Genomic DNA, 20,956 nt, shown 5'->3' with positions numbered 1-20,956 from the left:
ACGATAGTCCACGGTCTATAATGAGGACTACGGGGGCTTCGTGCCGAAGGACGATGGACTCAATGAAAAACGTTGTGACTTTCACAGCCGTACCTGATGAAAGGGCTTTCGTCTCGGCGTACCGTGTTAAATAATCGCTCACGACGACTATTCATCTGTTTCTCTGCGTCGATAGTGGAAAAGGAACAAGTAGATACATTCGGATCTGCTGGAACGGTGCGGTCGTGGGAGGAATCGGCTGCAGGAGACGTGCCGACTTCATCGGCGGTTTCTTGTGTCGCTGGCACTCGTAGCACGATCGTGTGTAGAAGTGAACGGTTTTCGGGAGCTTGGACCAGTAATACCTTTCACGAATTCGGGCCAGCGTACCGCTGTGACCAAGGTGTCCGTACGTCGCGTCGTTGTGGCAGGCTTGGAAGATCTCCTCGCTAAGGTCAGTAGGGATCACCAGCAGCCATGGCGAGCTGTTGTCTCCGAAGTACTCCTTGTAAAGTACACCTTGTCGGAGGACGAAGCTCGGCAGTGCTCTAGAGACGACATGGGGGGGGGGGGGGGGGTAGTACCCCATCGTCCTTCAAGGTGCTCGATTAGCGCGCGCAACTCAGGATCGCCTCTTTGACGTCGTGCGATGTCGTCAGTGGTGTTCAGTGCACCTAGGAAGCACTCGTCGTCATCGTCATCGCTGCTACCGGTAGATGTCTCCGCAGGGGTTATGGACAGGCAGTCGGCGTCGCTGTGCTTTTGGTCTAACTTTTTACACCACAGTCATGTTGAACTCCTGCAGTCAGAGACTCCATCGAGCGAGGCGTCCTGAAGGATCCTTTAGGCACGCAAGCCAGCAGAGCGAGCGGTGGTTCGTGACAACGCGGAACGGGCTCCCGTACAAGTACAGGCGAAACTTCGCGATTGCCCAGACTACCGCAAGACACTCCTTTTCAGTCGTAAAGAAATTTCCCTCCGCTTTGGACAGTGTGCGACTTGCGTAGGCGGTGACTCACTCGGTGCCTTCTTGCACTTGAACCAATAACGAGCCAAGTCCTGCGTTACTTGCGTCCGTATAAAGTTTGGTTTCCGGATCTTGATCGAAGTGTCCAAGAACCCGAGGAGTCTGGAGTTGTCGCTTCAGCTCGTCGAATGCCTGCTGTTGCTCCTCGGCTCATTCGAACTTCTGGCAGTCCTTTGTGAGGTTTGTGAGCGATGCGGAAATTCTTGCGAAATCGCGAACAAAGCGCTGATAGTACGCACATAGTCTAAGGAATCTTCGCACGGCCCTCTTTTCTGTCGGTGATGGAAATGCCGTGACGGTGCGAGTCTTTTCTGGGTCTGAGCGAACGCCATCTTTGCTAATTACGTGGCCTAGGAGCTTCAGCTCGTCATAGGCAAAAGGACACTTCGATGGTTTGAGAGTGAGGCCGGCGATCTGTATGCACGAGAGAGCAGCTCAGAGTCGTCGGAAGTGCTCGTCGAAGTCGCTTAAAAACACTCAGACGTCGTCAAGCTAGACGAGGCAGCTCTGCCATTTCAGTCCAGACAGTACAGTGTCCATGACACGATGGAAAGTTGCTGGTGCCGTCTAGTCCAAAGGGCATCGCCTTAAACTCGTGCAATCCATCCGGCGTCACGAAAGCTGTCTGTTCTCGGTCCGGTTCGTCGACTTCGATCTGCCAGTAGCCGCTCTCCAGGTTCATCGATGAAAAACATTGAGAGTGGCGCAGCCGGTCTAGCGTGTCGTCTATGCAGGGGAATAGGTTCCGTCCTTTTTCGTCACCTATACGTCTCCCCAACAGGAGCTCCGCTGGACTCTAGCCGTTTTGAAGAGGGGTGGCCGGTAGGCTTGGGGTGCGCGATAGGCATCATCTGTCTTTTTCCAACTACGTTTGATTATTTTGACGGCTGACTCCGCAACGCCGTTACTTTGTGGATATCTCGGGCTGGAAGTCTAGTGGTGGAAGCCCCAGTCTTAAGAAAATTTGTGAAACTGTGATGAGTCGAGTTTTTGGAATTGCGGTCCATTGTCACTAATTACTGTTTCTGGCGTGCCGTTTATGGCGAAGAACGATTTCAGGTGGTAAATTACAGATGTCGTCGACAGACTTATGAGTGGCGCAACTTCTGGGAATCTTGAGTAATAGTCGGTGACGCGCAGGTACTACTTTCCTGAGAGGTAAAATAGGTCCATGCCGACTTGTTGCCATGGTCTTTCTGGCAAGGGCGTTCGAATTAGCGGTTCACGTCTGTTACTTATTTCCTGTATGCACTGAGGGCGTCTTCGGACGATGTTTTCAGTTTGCATAGATATTCCAGGCCACCAGACAGATTTGCGTGCGCGTTCTCTGCACTTGGTGATGCCCTGGTGTACATGGTGTATTTTGTTCAGAATGTCTTGTCTCATCGACTGAGGCACAAGGATCCTCGACCGTTCTATGAGAAGTCCTTCGCTCATGGAAATATCATTTTTGTATTGCCAAAAGATTTTACAGATTAGGTCTACTTTGTTTTTGCCAGGCCATCCTTCGGAACAGTACCGTGATAAGAGCTGACAAACCTCGTATTTTGTTTGTTCTTCCTCTATTTGTTGTAATATCCTGTCTGTAGCAGGTAAATTAGCGGTGATTCCGCAAACTTATGCGTTAATCTCCTCTTCCGGTTCTCTTTTTTTGAACTCCAGCTAGAGGGCGTCTTGACAAGACATCAGCGGCGACGGGGTATTTGCCTAAGATATCCTTGATGTCAGAGCTGTATCTCATCATGCGTAGTTTCATTCGCTGCAATCTTACCGGGATGACTTCCAGACACTTTATTGAGAAGATCGGGACCAACGGCTTGTGGTCTGTCTCTATCACGACTCTCAATCCAGTGATGTAGTCACGGAACTTTTCGCAGCTCCACACAACAGCTAAACCATCTTTTTCGATCTGCGCCTACCGCCTTTCCGTGGTTTTTCACGCATAAGCTACTGGACGTTATGTGCCGTCTCTCTGCTTCTCGTAGTCTGCTCCGATGCCGTAGGATGAGCCGTCCGCCGAGATAACTGTCCGTTTCTTGGGGTCAAACAAAGCGAGTACTGGGGTTGAAGTCCGTGCTAGTTTGAGGGTTTCAAAAGCTTTTTGTTGTTGATGTTCTCAAGCCCATCCGTTCTTAGAGCTCAGAAGCGCCGTGAGGAGATGCGCTTTTTCTGCTAAATGTGGCACAAATTGCCCGAGGTAGTTTGTCGTGCCCAGAAAGCTTTTGAGTTGGCTAACGTTCGTTGGTGCTTTCATTGTCTTGATCGCTTCAAGCTTTTTCTCGTCGGAGTGAACCTCAGTTTGATTGATGACGTGACCAAGAAACTTAAATCGGGTCGCCTCAAAAACGCACTTGGTGGCGTTTAGTGTTATTCCCACTTGCTGTAGCCTTGAAAGGACTTCTCTTAGTCTTTGGTTCCGTTCTTCCCTAGATGAGCCGTACACGAGGATGTCACCCATGTTGCATACATGACCCTGGATGCCGCTCAAGAGTTGGCTCATATTCTTCTTGTAGATCTACGGTGCGGACGTGATTCCGAACGGAAGTCGTTTGAACTCAAATTTCCCGAAAGGAGTAATGAAGGTCGCAAGAATTTTCGATTCTGGCGCTAGTTCAAACTGCCAGAAGCCAGAATTCGCGTCAAGCTTTGAGAATAACTTTGCGTTTCCCAGTTTGCTAGAATGTGATCGGTGACAGGAAGGGGATGAAGTTCTCCCTCAAGGTACTTGTTCAACAATGTGAAATCGACGCAGTACTGTAGTTTCCGTTCGGTTTTTTTACCACTATTATGGGGGAACACCAGTGAGTAGGTTCGTCAACGGGTTCTGTGACGTCACGTTGAAGCATATTTTCGAGCTCCGACTTCACCTTGTCTATGAGCGGTATTGGAACCCTTCTTGTTAATGCCACTGAAGAAAAAGCTACAGCATCTTGGCGCAACCTTATCTTGTAAGGCATTTTCACGCAACCAAGGCCCGTGTACAGCGAAGGGAACTCAGTTTTAGCATTGATTGTTCTTTAGTTGGAAGTGGACACTTCATTGAGTCTCTTGACCACTCCCAACTTCTCGCTGTCACGTCTGGACAAGAGAGGGAGCTCAAGATTCTTCAGAACATACATATCAGTGGTCAGCTTGTTCGTCCCAAACGCTATTTCAGCATGCAGGACTCCAACAACGTGCAGCTTTTCTTGACCAGGTCCCCTTAAGCACTTCGTCGGTCCAGTCAAAGAGGCACTTCCAAAGTGTTAATTGTACACGGTTTCAGGAATTACCGTACACGTCGGCTCCAGTGTCAATCTTGAAAGACAGAGACACCATGGTCCTTCACGGTAACTGTCCATGGTTCTGTGTCTATGGCGTCCCCAGTCCTAAAAAAAGAGATGTCTCCGTTTTCGACAATAAGCTCTTGAACAACTTTCGAGCCTAAGCAAAATTTCGCGAAACGTCCTGACTTGCCTTAGTTGCGACATATTGTATTCCCGGCTGGACATTCATTTCTTGCGCGCCAATTCCGCCCACATCTAAGGCAGTGGCGATTGTTGGTGGCATGCCATGTGTCTTGAGTTGGGACTCTTTTCTGAGAAGGAGGACCTTTTGATGGATAGGTAGCCTTTACCCGACTTACGCTGTCGGTAGGTCGAAGTTCAGCCTGCTGTCTCTTGATTGCTTTCAACTGCCGGGCCATAGTAGTTGCTGTTTCCAAAGTCAAGTTGGCGTCTAGCTGCATTTTTTCGGACAGTTTGTGATCTCTTACGCCTACAACAATACGATATCTAAACATCTCGTCGTGCAGAGTGCCAAACTTACAGTATTTAGCCAAAGCGTGAAGATCGATCATGAATTGTGCAACAGGTGCGCCGTCTTCTTGTATCCTTGAATGGAATTTTGACCTGTCGTAAATCGAATTTCGTCGAACTATGAAGTGGTCTTCAAACGCTTTGTGCACATCATGTGCACATCATCGTCAACTGCTCGTCGGTTAAACTCACTGAGAGCAAGACGTCTTCCGCTTTACCTCCCATAGTGTAAATTAGGGCATTCAGCTGTTCGACGCTTGTTTTCGCTCGAAGCCCACTGACCTTGCGAAATCTCTCAAAGCTTCAAATCCACCGGGGCCAGTCTCCTGACTTTGAAAAGTCAAATTCTTCCGGTGGTTGACATGTTAGGAATGGAGACGCCATTTCAGTTGGAACGCTGGGTCTCAACCTGGAGGAATCACCTGTAGCCCCCGGCTGATCGGTAGTACCGTCGTCCGGGATGTTTCAGTAAAGTGGTTTTGATCGAAATAAATCCACTTGCGCTGCCACCATGTTGTGTTCGGGAATCAGGGCGGGGGAGGGATGATGATGATTATGAGTTTATTGGCGCAGCAGCAACGAGGGCCATATTGCGCCAAACTTAACGTATTTAGAGCATACTATAACAAAAGTTTACTTTGAGGCTACAAATATAGAAACGGTATAAATATCCAGTTTGTTTTAAAAAGTCTAAGGCACGGCTGAAAGAAACTAAAGGTTTATCGCCAAGCAAAAACGTGGGATGAAACGGGAGATAATCCCTAAAAAGTTCGAGAAAACATGATTGACGGAGTGGTTGATGGGACGAACAATGCCACGAAATGTGCAACACGGTCAGAAGCTCTCTACAATGTTCACTTAGTGCAACATCTTCACTACGAAGTAGATACTGATGTGTCGCGCGGGAGTGACCTATTCTTAAACGGCACAGAAAAAACTCCACCCGAAGTTCCCTGTTATAAGAGCTCTCCCAAATGCCCAGAACGGGTTTGATAATGTGAAGTTTATTGTTGCTCTCTGTATCCCATTCCAGCTGCCCTTTGAGAAAAAATAGATTTCCTCAGAAGTGGTTTCCAAATCTTGGTAGGGTAAGCACTTGAGTATTATAGATGAGCCTCGGGCAGACACGACCAATTTATCCGCCTCTTTATTGCCCAAAATCCCAACGTGGCTTGGCACCCAGCAGAACTTAATGTCCCGACCGCGTCACAGGGCGCTGTTGATCTTACCATGTAGATGTTGTGCAATGAGGTTCTTTGTGGGCATCAGGCAGGACAAAGCCAATAAGGTGTGACGACCCCAGTAGGGGTAGCACAAACACTTTGTGGTGGGTCCACGCTGAGGAGAAGAGAAGCGAGAAGACGATATTTAGTCTCTCAACAGAATAATCGTAATGTTAATATCCGTGCTGGGGCCGCCTGTTGCTCACCTCTCGCCCGGAGTGTTCTGGGTGTCCCGTCGCAGGGGTTCCTTGGGAGAAGGGACTTGGAAGGACCGGTCATCAACGTGGCTCTGGTTGGACGGGCAGGTTGAACCGAGGAGGCTCAGGATGCGGCGAATCGGGCTTGCTCGGATGTCCGTCGATGCACGCCGTCCTCTTGTGCTCTTGCGCTGGCTCTCACGTTTCACCGCGCACGTCGCGATCACTTTCACTTGTTTCACGCTGCCCGCATCCCAAAAACCCGTCCTCCGCCTTCGACTCGCTTCCCTCCAAGACCGTCGTCTTTTCCCACGTACCGCCTGGCTCGCCTCCCTCTCTTCCCGTCCCTCATCTGTTTCCAGTTTTCCCTGGCCCCCTCTGTCCATTTCCTGTCCGTGCCTTCCCCGCTCCCATGTGTCACCCCCAACCGCGCGCGTCCGAACTTGCTCGCGCCGCGCCGGCGTCTCCAACCATCACCCCGGACGACGTCACAACCGCTCCAACTTCAAAAAAATTTTCTTCCGCTTAGAAAAAATTCTGAAGTTCAGCAGCCAAGTAAACTGGCGGAAAAGAAGAGTACACACAGCAAAAATAACGAAGAGAGACGAACAGCAACGCAAGCCACGCCAGCACCGATAAGACCAACAGAGCGAGGCGTTAAAGCGTTAAAATGGCGCACTAAGACACAGGTGGCTCAAGAAAAGGAAGAAAATTTTGCAAAAATGACATCAATTAAATTATTTCTATACCCCCTACGACTGCTCGCTGCTGGCGATGACCGGAGACTCCCACCTATTCGCGGCTCCTGAGTGAGTACCCATGCGTCGCAATGGGCATCGGCATGCCAAATGCCGCAGAGAACGGGTCGACGCCGGCCCCCAGTGTCGCATCAGCCTGCGATTCACGGAGAGTCACGTCTGCAGGGTTCGGCGCCCGCTGTCTCTCTGCTGCGGAAGGGGGGTCGTCTACCGGAGGAGTGCTCGCACTTTCGCTGGGAAAGGAAAGGTGCGCGGGTTTGAGCCTATTTACATGAACGATCTTTTCCTCTCGTTCCCCGATTCTCCGGATTCTACAGGTGATGTCGGAAAGCACCTCCACTATTCGGAAGGGCCCACACCAACTGGGGGCGAGCTTCCGCGCGGTTCCCCGCCTATGCGCTGCCACCTGTAGGTAGACTGGATCTCCTAATTTGTACTGAGGGTCCCTGCTCGTTTTGTCATGCCGAGTTTTTCTTGTTTGCGCCGCCTGAACAAGCGCGTCCGATGCCAGCCGGTGCGATATCGCCAGTCGCTGTACGAGCTCGGATCTGTAGTTCTCCAGGGTCCCGTAGTTCGCTGCGGGTGCTGTGCGAGCCAGGCTGGGCACAACCGCATCTCTACCGTAGAGCAAGAAAAAAGGCGATTCCCTGGTTCCCTCGTGGGCGGCAGAGTTGTAAGCGAACAGCGCGAAGGGGAGCCACAGGTCCCAATCACGCTGGTCATGCGCCACGAAGTGTCCCAACATCTTGATAACGGTTTGATTCAGTCTTTCGACGGCGCCGTTGCACTCGGGATGGTAGGCGGTCGTCTGCAGCTTGGAGATTCCCAATGACTCATACACCTCTTTCATTAGGCGCGAGGTGAAATTTGCACCCTGATCGGTTAAGAGTTGGTCCGGCACTCCGTGTCGTAACACTACGCCCTCGACGAACATTCTAGCCACAGTGTCGGCCTTTTGATCAGGCATGGGGAAAGCCTCTGCGAATCGAGTTAAGTGGTCCACAAAGACCAGGATGTATTTGCTCCCGGCAGTGGTGACGGGCAACGGCCCGACAATGTCCATAGCAGTGCGCTCGAACGGGCTGCTGAGCTGCCCGAATTCTTGAAAAGGTGCCGGCCTTCGACCCTTGGGTGTCTTCCGTAGACTGCACGACTTGCATGCTTTGCAGTACTCCACAATGTCTCGCCTCATGCCGCGCCAAAAGTACTGCTTTGCAACTCTTTGTCTCGTTTTCCTGGCGCCCGGGTGACCGGCGCAAGGGGCATCGTGGTGCACTCTGAGCAGTTCGCCAACCATCGATTTGGGGATCACCATCCTCCCAGTCTCTCCTGGTTTGTTTGTTTGCAGTCTGAGCAGCCCACCCTGGTCGAGATAGAACTGCCCGTTGCAGTTCCCCTCTGAGGCCTCGCAGGCGGCAATCGCAGCGCGGAGGCAGGCGTCTTTCCGCTGCTCTTCCCTTACTCTCCACCCATCGGTTGACGGGAGGAACACGTTCACCTCTCTCACCACTGCCCGGCTCAACGCGTCAGCGTTCTGGTTTGTCCTCCCCGAACGGTGCACGATTTCGAAGTCGTACTCCTGTAGACGCAGGTTCCAACGCGCAAGCCGTGAGTTCTGGTCTCTCGTGCTCATAAGCCACTTCAGTGGCTGGCAGTCGGTCAAGATACGGAAATGGCGTCCATACAAATAACAGCGAAAGTGCCTCACGGCCCACACGACAGCGAGACACTCCTGTTCCGTAGCCCCGTAGGCCTGCTCCGCCCCGTTCAACTGCCGACTCGCGTATGCTTCGGGGTGTTCTTGGCCGCCGAATTCCTGGGATAACACCGCTCCCACGGCGAACTTGGAGGCGTCCGTGGCCAGTGTGAACGGTCGCGAGAAGTCCGCGAATCGAAGGATAGGCGCCTCCGTCAACTTCTGTTTCATGACCTCGAAGGCCGCTCCGGCATCTGTTCCCCATGCGAACGGCTTCTTGCCGGTGAGCTGCGTTAAGGGCCGTGCCACCTCGGCGAAGTGCGGCACGTGTCGGCGGTAGTAGGTCATGAGGCCTAGGAACCGACGCACCTCCGTCTTGTTTTGGGGTGCAGGAAAATCACGAACGCACGCGATTTTAGCTGGGTCCGGCCGTACGCCTTCTGCTGACACAATGTGACCCAGGTATTTGACCTCGGGTTTCAGGAACTGGCACTTCGACGGCTTGAGCTTGAGACCAGCGGCCCTTACCCTTTGGAAAACAGTCTTTAAGTCCTCCAGATGCTCCTCTAGGCTGTTGCTGTAGATGATGATATCATCTAGATATACATAGCATATCTTACCTAGCAGGCCTGCGAGCACGACATCGGCTGTGCGTTGCCATACAGCCGCGCTGTTCACCAGCCCCATCGGCATCCTGGTCCAATGGTAATGTCCCGACGGCGTGTTGAAGGCCGTTTTTTCACGGTCACGAGGGTCCATCTCGATTTGCCAGTAGCCCGAGGTCATGTCAACTACCGTGAAACGTCGCGCAGATCCAAGCTGGGACAGGGTCTCCTGTATGTTCGGCAATGGATAAGGATCCACACGGGTGACCTTGTTTAGGTCGCGGTAGTCAACAACAAAACGATAAGAGCCATCGGGTTTCTCAACCAGCAAGGCAGGCGCACCCCAAGGAGACGTGGAATGTTCGATAATCCCTTTCGCGAGCAGTTGGTCGACTTGGCCCTCCATCTCCTCCCTTTTCGAGTACGGGATCCTGTAGGCTCTCCGGTAAACGGGTGTTGCCTCCCCTGTCGAAATCCTGTGTTTCACGGCCTCACAACGACCCAGGTCTGACCGGTTCGAGGAGAACACGTCTCGGTGCTGGTCGATGAGTCCGAGCAGGCGGGCCTTCTCCTCTGTCGTAATATGTGAGAAGTCGAAATCATCCAATAAGTCTACTTGTTCTATCCGGTTGCATGCCCAAGCATCTGGGCCGACAGGACCAGCCTCGTAAGCGTCTACGAGCGTCCCCACGACCTTATTTTGTGGGAGGCGTATCTCCTGACACGTGACGTTCACCAGTCGCACCGGAACCGTCGCGTCCTCCCACGTCTTCACGAGTGCGTGAGCGCCGACAACGCCATTTACCCCTAGGTCGTGAGTCTCGAGCACACCGAGTCTTTCCGCTACACCACCCAAACTTACTTTCCCCTGAAAAAGGCATTCGCTCAGAGGGGGCAGGACACAGGGCTTCAAAAGAGTCACTGTCGCCTGGGCCCCTCCTACCTCCTCCGGCTTTGGCTCGACCGCGTGCACCTGGTGGGCCCAGTTAGTGATCTCCACTCTTGCATTCCCAATGCGCAAGACGCCTTCACTGAGGAGCAAGTCGATGTCCTCTCCGCGGAGGACATCTTGGCCGATGATTCCCGCGACAGGCAACACGAGCCCGTCTGTACAAACGAAGCACGCGGGTCTAATCTCATGACCGCCCAACGTGAGCGGGATCTCAAAACATCCGACCGTATCTAGTGCGTCGCCCGTGATTCCCACCAGCTTGCCCGCTCTGTCCCTTTTCGGAAGGACATTCTCCCAGTCCTTTAGAATGGCGTCTAGGGTTCCCTTCTTTACCAGGCTTACCCTTGACCCGGTGTCAATAAGGCAATGGACCGTGGCGCCACCGATTTTGCACGCAACAATGGGGCTCGTTTCTCCACAAACATTTACCACGAGCTCCTCTACTGCCCCTTCTCTGCGGTTTTCAGAGAGGGGCCGCTCTAGTTTCCCGGCTGATGGGCAGCCCGTGATCCCAGAGGTCTGTGATCTCCTGCTTCTCCCTGGTCCCCATCCTCAATCTGCCTTATGTCGGCTCGGCTCGGCCGTCACGGTGCCGATGTGGGCACGACCGCGCGAAGTGGCCAAACGTCCCACATACGAAACAACCTGAATTGGTCTTTCGCGGTGTTCTCGGTGGAGAACGCCTCTGACTGGTTCCAGCCGCACCACGAAGTGACAAGCTCTGTTCAAATAGCCTCTCGAGCCTGTCCAAACGTTCGCGCACTTCGTCCTGAGCCTTATTGGGCTCCTCAACCCGCCGTACCGGCTGTGTGCCACCGTTAACGATGCGTTCGTTGCGTTCTTCTTTCACCGCGATCTCGATTGCCCCGTCAAACGTCTCGGGGTCCCGCGAAAGGGTGAACCTCCTAATAGGGTCTCGAAGTCCTCCGACGAACTGCGATAGCATCTGTTCACTGAGCAGTTGTCTCCGCATTTCCCGTTTTTCTTGGGCATCCTCTAACGCGTTCGTTCCCAGGGTGGCATTTCCCAGTACGCGCAATCGACCGGCAAACGCGCGCACGTCCTCCCCCGCATTCTGCTTGGCCGCTAAGAATTTCGAGAGCTTCACGTTCTGGGGCTCAGTGTCGAACCGTTCAAAAGCCAAAGCTTTGAATGCCGTAAAGGTCGTGACCGCGGCCACACACTCATCTTGCCATGCGAAGGCGTACGCGGACCCGACCATCTTGCAGCGAGCAATCCCAATGAGTTGGCTATCTTGCCATCCCCCCATGCTACCTACTTGCTCTAGAATTTGAAAGAATTCCCTGACGCATACCGTGGTCCCGTCGCCCGTAAACGAGGGAACAAGACCCCCCAGAGCCAACATCCCTGCACCCAGGGCATTCGGCGGAGCCACCGGTGTCTGAGACATCGTCTCGCCTCTCCTCTCGGGTGAGGGCAAAAAGGTCTCACCGTTTTCCTCAGCGATTTAAGTTACGGGATCCCACCGCTGCCACCAATTGTGACGACCCCAGTAGGGGTAGCACAAACACTTTGTGGTGGGTCCACGCTGAGGAGAAGAGAAGCGAGAAGACGATATTTAGTCTCTCAACAGAATAATCGTAATGTTAATATCCGTGCTGGGGCCGCCTGTTGCTCACCTCTCGCCCGGAGTGTTCTGGGTGTCCCGTCGCAGGGGTTCCTTGGGAGAAGGGACTTGGAAAGACCGGTCATCAACGTGGCTCTGGTTCGACGGGCAGGTTGAACCGAGGAGGCTCAGGATGCGGCGAATCGGGCTTGCTCGGATGTCCGTCGATGCACGCCGTCCTCTTGTGCTCTTGCGCTGGCTCTCACGTTTCACCGCGCACGTCGCGATCACTTTCACTTGTTTCACGCTGCCCGCATCCCAAAAACCCGTCCTCCGCCTTCGACTCGCTTCCCTCCAAGACCGTCGTCTTTTCCCACGTTTCGCCTGGCTCGCCTCCCTCTCTTCCCGTCCCTCATCTGTTTCCAGTTTTCCCTGGCCCCCTCTGTCCATTTCCTGTCCGTGCCTTCCCCGCTCCCATGTGTCACCCCCAACCGCGCGCGGCCGAACTTGCTCGCGCCGTGCCGGCGTCTCCAACCATCACCCCGGACGACGTCACAAAGGTACTTTGTGAGTCGACAAAAATTACAGCTATCATTATACTATTGTCGAGTATATGTTCGAGCGCTAGTAAAATAGCATTAAGCTCTGCGGTGAAAATGCTTGCCCTACACTCAACTTGTGTGGCTTTGCTGTAGGAGGCGGAACACAGAGCACACCCTACGAGAGACGACGATTTGGACCCATCTGTATAAAACTCCAGGTAGTCTGCATATTTATGTTGCAAGGAGAGAAACTCCTGCCGGAGGATTTGTGATGAAATGACGCTCTTACTGTATTTTGCGAGTGACCAGTCAAAGAAAATCGGCAGAGCATCCCAAGGAGCAACCCTATGAGAGTTTTTAAGCAAGGGAATCTCATGGAGGGGGATATTAAGGGATTGACAGGTACTTTGCAAACGGAGGGTTAATGGTCTAACAATGCTCGGCTTGTTTTCGAAAAGCTATGAACTTCTGCAAGTATGAAGGGCACTGTAGGAGGGATGTTTTGAATTTGAAAATACTTTGTAAGCATAAGAGACGCTGAGGTACTGACTCCGTTTCTCGAGCGACATTTGATGCGTATCAGCATACAAACTCTTCACGGGAGATGTGCGAAATGCACCTGTAGAAAGTCGTAGTCCAAGGTGGTGTATAGTGTCCAGCATCTTCAGAGCAGATGGCCGCGCTGACCCATATACTACTGCACCATAGTCGAGGCGGGATCGAACTAAGGAATTATATAGTTGCAGGAGACAGCGCCTATCAGAACCCTACGACATATGCGACAGCACCTTTAGGATGCTTGATGACATTAAGCATTTCCGTTTTAAAGTTTGCAGATGGGGCACAAAGGTACGTTTCGTGTCAAAAATCACAATCAAAAAAGTGTGGTTTGCTGGACTGATATTTCAATGCTATTAAGATGCAAGGAAGGATCAAGAGACAATCCCCGGCGTAATGAAAATGGAACACAAACTGTTTTTTGAGGAGAAATTTGAAGCCATTTTCGTCTGCCCACTTACAGATTCTATTAATATTAAAGGGTAACTGCAAAGAAAAAAAGTTTTTTTTTTTAAACAGCCTAATTGGGACAAGCATGTCAAAAAACAATTTTACCGCGAGAAAAAAATTTTTTACAGCAATATTTATTGCGTGAGACTGATTTTAGTTTGCGGCTATTTCGCCCGTTTTAAATCGCGCGCCACGAAGTTGGGATTCTGTGACGTTTATCCCAATCGGCTGCTATACTTCTCATTGGCTAAGAGTTTGATTGACAGCTTAGATCTTGGTTATTAAACCTTTGTTATATGTTGCAATTTCCTTTTGAGCGGCATATTTTTACGTTTAAAGAATAACCCATGTGATGAGAGTTATTATTCTTTACAAAAGGTTTACAAGACGGGCACTTCCGTTTGGATTCGTACCATAACAAACAAAAGCTTCGCCATTCTTTCATGGCCGCCGAAGTCTCTGCTCCCGCCTGTCTCGCCTACCTCGACTAATCGTTTCGCCGAAGTGATCAGTGTTTCGTGCTGACTCAGGTGCTTGAGTAAGACTTCTTGAAGTGAAGTAGTGTGTGTTTAGCAGCTGTCGCAATTGTTAGTGATAGGAAGCGACGCGGGGTTTTGGCTTTCATAGCGCGGTTCTTTCGTTTTCCTCTTTGCTTGCTTGGCGTGCTTTTTTGTGTGTTTGTTTTGCTTGTTTGCGCGTGCAAATGCTGACTTTTCGGAGATGTCAGATGCGTGATCCCGACAGTGAGCCTTCCAGCAGCCATGTCGCCCCGAAAGGAATGCTATTTGGCTGGAGGCAATCGGGCGTTCGCGTAGCGACAAACGTGTCTAGTTACGTTCTCGTCATATCGCTCCGGAGGCCATCGAGATTCGCACCGGGTGCACCTAGCGTCCACAACTAGACACACAAGATAAAAAAGCACCATGTTCACTACGTAAAAAGTGGTCTCGGTTCATGCATCTGTAGACAGGTACGAAATCTTGCCCAAATTTATTCACAGCGCACGACGAGCGCAACACGTCGCTGTGCAAACTCAGTCCAACAACACGAAGCATAAAAACGGCAGATTTAGGACAACAATTCGGAGTCCATTGTTCAATTAAAACGCGACGTAATTTATTTGAAAACGCCCGCAGCTTTTTACTCACGGTTTGCGTCCTGAATCTTCCACATTTTGAAACAGAACGAAGGAAGATTTACTTTTAAAAACGCTCGCTGCGTCTTCCCGGACCAGTTTTACTGGATCAGCTGACGACGACGGGACTGGACCTGTTGTACGCCAACCCCGCATTACACACATAGCACCGCATTACACACACCACGAACGTTTCAGCTCTGTCGCATCGCCGTGTTGCACCAAACAGAACGAGATCGCCGAAACCAACGCAGCGCTGTCGTGAACCTCGGCTTGTGGTTGTGCACTCGTGGATTCTGTGACTCCCTTCGCTTTCAAAACACGCACGACGATTACGAATGATACTTTCCGTCTTCCGGGAACATCACAGGGGCACATCTCCCGGTCACGTCTTCGCTACATGTGCTCGCCAACCGCGTCAGTGCCGGTGTAGGACGCCGATCTCACTACCCCTCCGCTCCGACTACGGTAGTGGTTTTGGCGTACGCTAAAATCAATACCGTAGTCATTTCGGCGTACGCCATAGTCAATACCGTAGTCTTTTTCGCATACCCCAAACACACTACCCTTACGCCAAATTCAATACCTTGAATAACGTCGGCTGAGCAGGGGTTGAGCCTTTGGTTGAGCTCCGCATTTCGCTAAAACTGGCGGAAGTAACTTTCTGCAGCATAACACCCTGATTGTTTGTTGTTGTTTGTATTAGCGGCGGAACGCGCGCGGCAGGCGTTAATTAATTGTGATTAGCGTTGATACGGCTGACGGCGCGCAGAGCTGAAGGGCACAAGCAAGGAAGCTTGGAGTGATTCTGTGTCGATGTGATTTGACATCGCTTCTTTCTGGTTCTTCGATCATGGTGCAAATGCAGGTGCCCGACTCCCGAGCGATTCGAAGGCAAGAGTGGTAGCCTGTCCGCTGGTCTTTCAATCGCATGCACTGTCGTCATTTTGGGCACAGCGGAAGAAAATAAGACGTTCACTATTTTAAATAGCGTGCGATCGGCCTGTCTGGGTTCTGGCGACACCGTTTCAGGCTGTAGATGAGAAAATTTAGCCACTACAGTACGACTGCTACCCTGGGGTCTGTGCCTCACAACAGATCGAAACGGGTAGGGGTGGGGATCCCTGGCAGCGGGACCTTTCGCCGTACGAGCTGCGGTGCGCTAACACACTCGACTTCCGATACCCCCTTGGGTCACAGCGCTTGCTGAAAGAAGTTTGGATCGTTTTACGCAGATTTTGCAGTGCGTACGAGACGCGCAACAGCTACGTACTACGTCCTAGATGCCCAAACTGAGGCTCGCTACTTGTGCGCGGCTGTCGTGATCTGCAGCTGGGAACAGTATGCTCGCCATGAAAACGTTGCAGTGAGAAGTACGGAAAAGTAATACTATAAAAGTATAGTATCTAAAACTGGCTCACATTGTCACTGAACATATGGAAATAAAACTGATTAGGAATGCCGATCAGATGGGTGGGAATGTTATATAATGTGCTCAAGTTATGTGTGGCGTCACGTCGGCACAGGAATTCAAACTGGTTGCCTCCACCCCCGCTCCTAAATTCTTCCAATGCTGCTGGCACCTTTTTTATATATATATATATATATATATATATTGTAACTTTAAAGGCTTTAAAGGTGTGTGTGTGTGTGTGTGGGGGGGGGGGGGGAGAGTACATGAAACATAATAAAACTGGTACATAAATACACTTGCTAAAAGAGTAATCGCAGCATTGCGGAACAAGACGGGGTTACCTATTGCCGGGCAGAACCAGGGTAATCACCGACTCACACCAAGCGTACCGGAGCTTCCAGTCGAGCTCGGTGTCCTGAAAAGCGCTGCAGGTGCTCAAAAACAAAAGACCCCCAAAGGAGCCCATAGAATTTGAATGGGTACCTGCCCCCTCCGTGGTAGAGGGCAACAAACTTCCTCACCAGCAGGCCCGTGCACTGACTTACCAGGCCACAGCCGTGGAAGAGGTGCAGGACCAACCCATGGTCACCTAATAGGAAATGCTAGTCGCATTCTACTGCAAAGAAAGGCGAAGACTGCCAGCCCTGCATCCTAAGTTAACGCTGGAGGAACAGGTAGCGTATAGGAAAATTCAATCGGGGTCCTTCCCCCACCCCCTTTTGCTCAGTCGCATATGTTCCTCACTCAATACAGAACTGCCCAGTATGCCAAGAGATAGGAGCCCTCTGCCACAACATACGTGAGTGTAAATTCAATCAAGACCACCCACACCCTTTCCCCTGTAGAGCAATGGGAGAACTTGCTGTCCAGCCCCGCCCTGAAGGATCAGCTTCAATTAATCAACAGGGGCCAGGCAGATAAGGCAGCATGTAGTATCTCGTCAAAAAGGGAAGCCCTTCCTTCCGGCACAGACCACCGTGCTGAAATGCTCAGAATAAAAGTTTATTCTCTCTCTCTCTCTGATTGGTTGAAGTAGTTTGCGATCCGAGATACGTGACATGGGTGATTTAGTCGAGACGATGCTCTTCAAGGAGGAAGTACGAGTGAGTTATGAAGCATTGGTATATAATAGAAAATTCTATGAAATGGGGTTAAGCATGATATATCTTGTGGCGCGACTTATACAGCGGGCATTTCAGTGCAGAGACACTAGTTCTTCGGTAATGGTCATTAAGAATCGACCCGGCCGTGCGATTTTGAACTGACTCAAGATGGTTAATGGGATAAATTTGATGATCATTCCGAATTGCTGCTGCATACTCCAACTTTGGTCCAACGTAAGTCTCGTATGCCATTTTCCGGAGATGAGATGGTGGCGCCTTCAGATTTCTTTTGATGTACCCGAGAGTGCGCAAAGTCTCTGCTGAGTCTGTTTCAATGTGGTTATTCCAGGTTAAGTGATTAGGTAGTGTTGCACCAAAATATTTATAGATGGAGGCGGGCAGAGATGATTAGTCCAGAGCCAATGGAATACGAAAAATATGATGTTACATGTTTCCAAGTAAAGCAAAGTAATTTACATTTTGACATGTTTAATGACATTAGCCATTTGGAGCACCAGGCATGAATCAGGTCAAGGTCACTCGGAAGATTCAAATGGTCATCAGACAAAGTAATTTTGCAATATAGGACACAATCGTAAGCGAAGAGACAGACTACAATTGATAAGTCGTTAATAAAAATAAGAAACAGTAGTGGACCTAGTAATGCCCCCTGTGGAACCCCAGATATAACGTTAGTAATATCTGACATATGGTTGTTAGCCACAGTGAACTGAGTGCGAGAAAAGAGAAAGTCACGAATCCAAGAAAGGACCAAAGGGTCAATACCCAGGATAGAAAGTTTTGAAATTAGATGACGATGGGGAACTCCTTCGAATGCCTTCGAGAAGTCAAGGAATACAGCATCGGTTTGGCCCTGCGAGTCAAGGTTAGTGATTAACTTGTGTTTGAGTTCAAAGAGTTGCGTCTCGCATAAAAAACCTCTTTGAAATCCATGTTGATGATTGTAAAAAATATGATATGAGATGGTAGTTTGAGTCCAGCACACGATCACCGCTTTTAAAGACCGGAATGACCTTCCCCAGCTTCCAGTCCAATGGTGTACTCCGTTCCACCTTCAGTCCAACTGTACGTCGGGAAAAAATCGCGTGACCTTTTGGTTGGCCAGAGCGACGCAGGGAGCTCAAGGTCACATGACACTCTCTCAACGCTGAATTGGCTGGGATAGCTCCTAGCATTTGCTGCGCTCGGACTGAAGGTGAAACGGAGTATAGGCAATCCTGCTGTGATGACTAAGAAAATATGAATCTGAGGAATTCACAGATATTACTTTGGTGTTGCTAAGAACTTTGGGGCTAATATTGTCTGGACCAGAAGATGATGAGAGTTTTAACCCTTCTATAAGTCAAAGCATTCTGGAAGCAGAAATGTTAGTGTCAATGGGGGCCATGGGCTCAAAACCAGAGCAAGGCAAACTTAATATATGATCAATGCTTTCGTTTGATAGTATGGAAGAGAAATACTTATTTAAAGCGGTAGTGCAATGTGGCTCACACGGCGTTTACATTTTCATTCTTTAGTCGGATAGAGTCAGTATTATCTCTGGGTGAAAATACCTTCCAGAACTTCTGGGGGTTACTTAGCAGAATTCTTGCAGGTTCAAAGAAAATAACTTCTTTTTCGTCAACTTTACGCTCTGTACAAGATTTGAGACATGAAAAATAATCGTCCCAGACTTTGTTATTATTTACTCTTTTAGCTCTTTTATACATGCGCTTCTTTTTGTTATTTATAATGATCGTGAAGTTTTATTGTACCAGGGGTTATGCCCGTCGCTGTTTACAATAACATTCGGAACACACTGCTGAGTTAGATTATTAAGTTTTTTCTTAAATAGTAACCAGTTTTCTTCCACCGATCTTGAACAAAGGTTTTCGACATACAACTGATAGAACAATGACACGTTCCGATTTATGGTGACGTAGTAATCACCTTTGTTATAGCTCACGGATTGTTTGAACAGTTGGGCTCAGCGTCGGCACAGGGATAGATAACTCGATGATCAAGATGCCGTGGTCACTTAAGCCAGCAACACAGTTGACAGTTTTTATTATTTCTGGTGTGCTTGTAAGGGTACGGTCAAGAATATTGTCGCCACAGGTGGGTTGTTCAACAACTGGGGTGAGGTTAAAATTCAAACATGAAAAACTCTCGTGCAGCATTCGAGCTGCTCCTGGTAAGATGAACCCAGTCAATGTTTGGAAAATTTAAGTCGTCAAAGATTGCAAAGTCTCCTTTTGGGTAAAGACTCTAAATGTCGAGCAGTATGGTGCGCAAAGTGTCGCAGTGCTCAGAACCATTGTTCGGTGCCCGATAATACGATTGGCAGGAGATCAAACTATAAGGGGTACTTTATGTGAACTTGTTCCCACGGCCCGGTGTTTGCTACCACAGCATAACAAAGAAATTGAACCTAGTCATCAGTCGTGGGCACGTTAACAGCAAAAAGTAACAGTGTTACGGTTACAGTTACCTAGGGGGGAAAAGTAGCGCTGTTACAGTGACTGTCACCGGCTTCAAAAAGTAAAATGTTACAGTTACTGCAAAAAGAGTAACGCCGTTACTTTCTCGTCACAGTACAAAAATTGGACTTAAGAAATCACAAACCAAAACAATATTATTTTATTTGTTGCACTATACAGTAAGAAGAAAGGTAAACTGAGAAATTAGAAAAATTTAAACCCAAAGGGTGTTTCTTTTTTTTTGTGTGATTCGCCATTTCAGCATTTTGATGTGCATAATTTATTTGCAATAATTGATAAGCCAATGCTTTTGATGAGCGACATCGAAGATGACGCTCCAAAGGCCACTTTTTATACGACCAAAGCGCTGGTAAGAGCGAAGCGAAGCACTCGTATCCAGACCGTGCATGACAAGCAGTCTTGGGCAGTAACTTGCTACTAGTAATGCGTTACTGGTAACTAGAGTTACTTTTTGGTAACGAGTTATTCTTTACTGCTGGTAACTTGTAACTGTAAGACTGTTTCTTTTGTATTGGGTAACTGTAACTGTAACTCCACGCATTAAACAAACAAAAAATTGTCTGGTTTAGCACACGACTGAGAATCGAGTCAGCACGAAACCGGGAGATAAAGGAAGCAGCACCCACAGTGGTAGGGGCGGCGAACAATGTCCGTTTCACCAACGTTGTCTCACTCTTCTCATGTGGGGACCATCTGCAGGTGTCGGTGCTCGTGCAATATGTCTCTGAGTGTTCCCCCTCTCTCTTCGCCTTTGTAGGATGTGCGCTGTCATTCTTACACCCAGCGGGTCACCGTCTCCTCTTCCCTATTAGTTTTCAAGGAAGCCGTCCCCACATTGTGCAGAAAGCCGGCGCTTGTTTCACGTATTTGTTCTCTTCAGAGCCGCTCGAGTAAACACGAAGGCAGGTTCAAATGAAATATCCTTTTTCGTTGATAATCTCAAGAAACACCTCAATGGTTGGACACTTTGCTGTGGAACCACAGATGGCTTTTTGGACAGAGACCCCGCAGTGGTCGTCGTACATTCTCGTTGAGCACCAGAAGGCTTCACTTTGTCTCCTTTCCTGTATATTCTTTCGAAACTGTTTGACCCGCTACGTTCAGGCCTGCTTCCGAGTATATCCCGTGAGGTAATTATGCGATCATCCGTGTCCTCAGTCGTTTCGGGGTCAAAAATAAACAAAAACATTAACTGATGTGGGCCGATGACAATTTTGAAAAACAGTTTATTCTAAGTTATAGTCATATGCAAATAGTGGATTTTGAGTTTAGAGCGAAAAATTTTGGCCAAATATTTTCAATTTGAACATTAAAAAGTTTTCCCATGATTTTCACTGCATTATATGCTTAGACGAGAACCCAGCTAAAATCGTGAAGGTTGTTCTACTTGTTCATTTATAAGGTAAGTTTAACTATCAAATATTTATGAACTGTGACCTCAGAAGGTCTGAT

This window comes from Ixodes scapularis, unplaced genomic scaffold (genome assembly GCF_016920785.2).
Source record: "Ixodes scapularis isolate PalLabHiFi unplaced genomic scaffold, ASM1692078v2 PGA_scaffold4__175_contigs__length_147842914, whole genome shotgun sequence".
In the NCBI taxonomy this organism is placed as follows: Eukaryota; Metazoa; Arthropoda; class Arachnida; order Ixodida; family Ixodidae; genus Ixodes; species Ixodes scapularis.
This window is presented reverse-complemented; position numbering follows the sequence as displayed.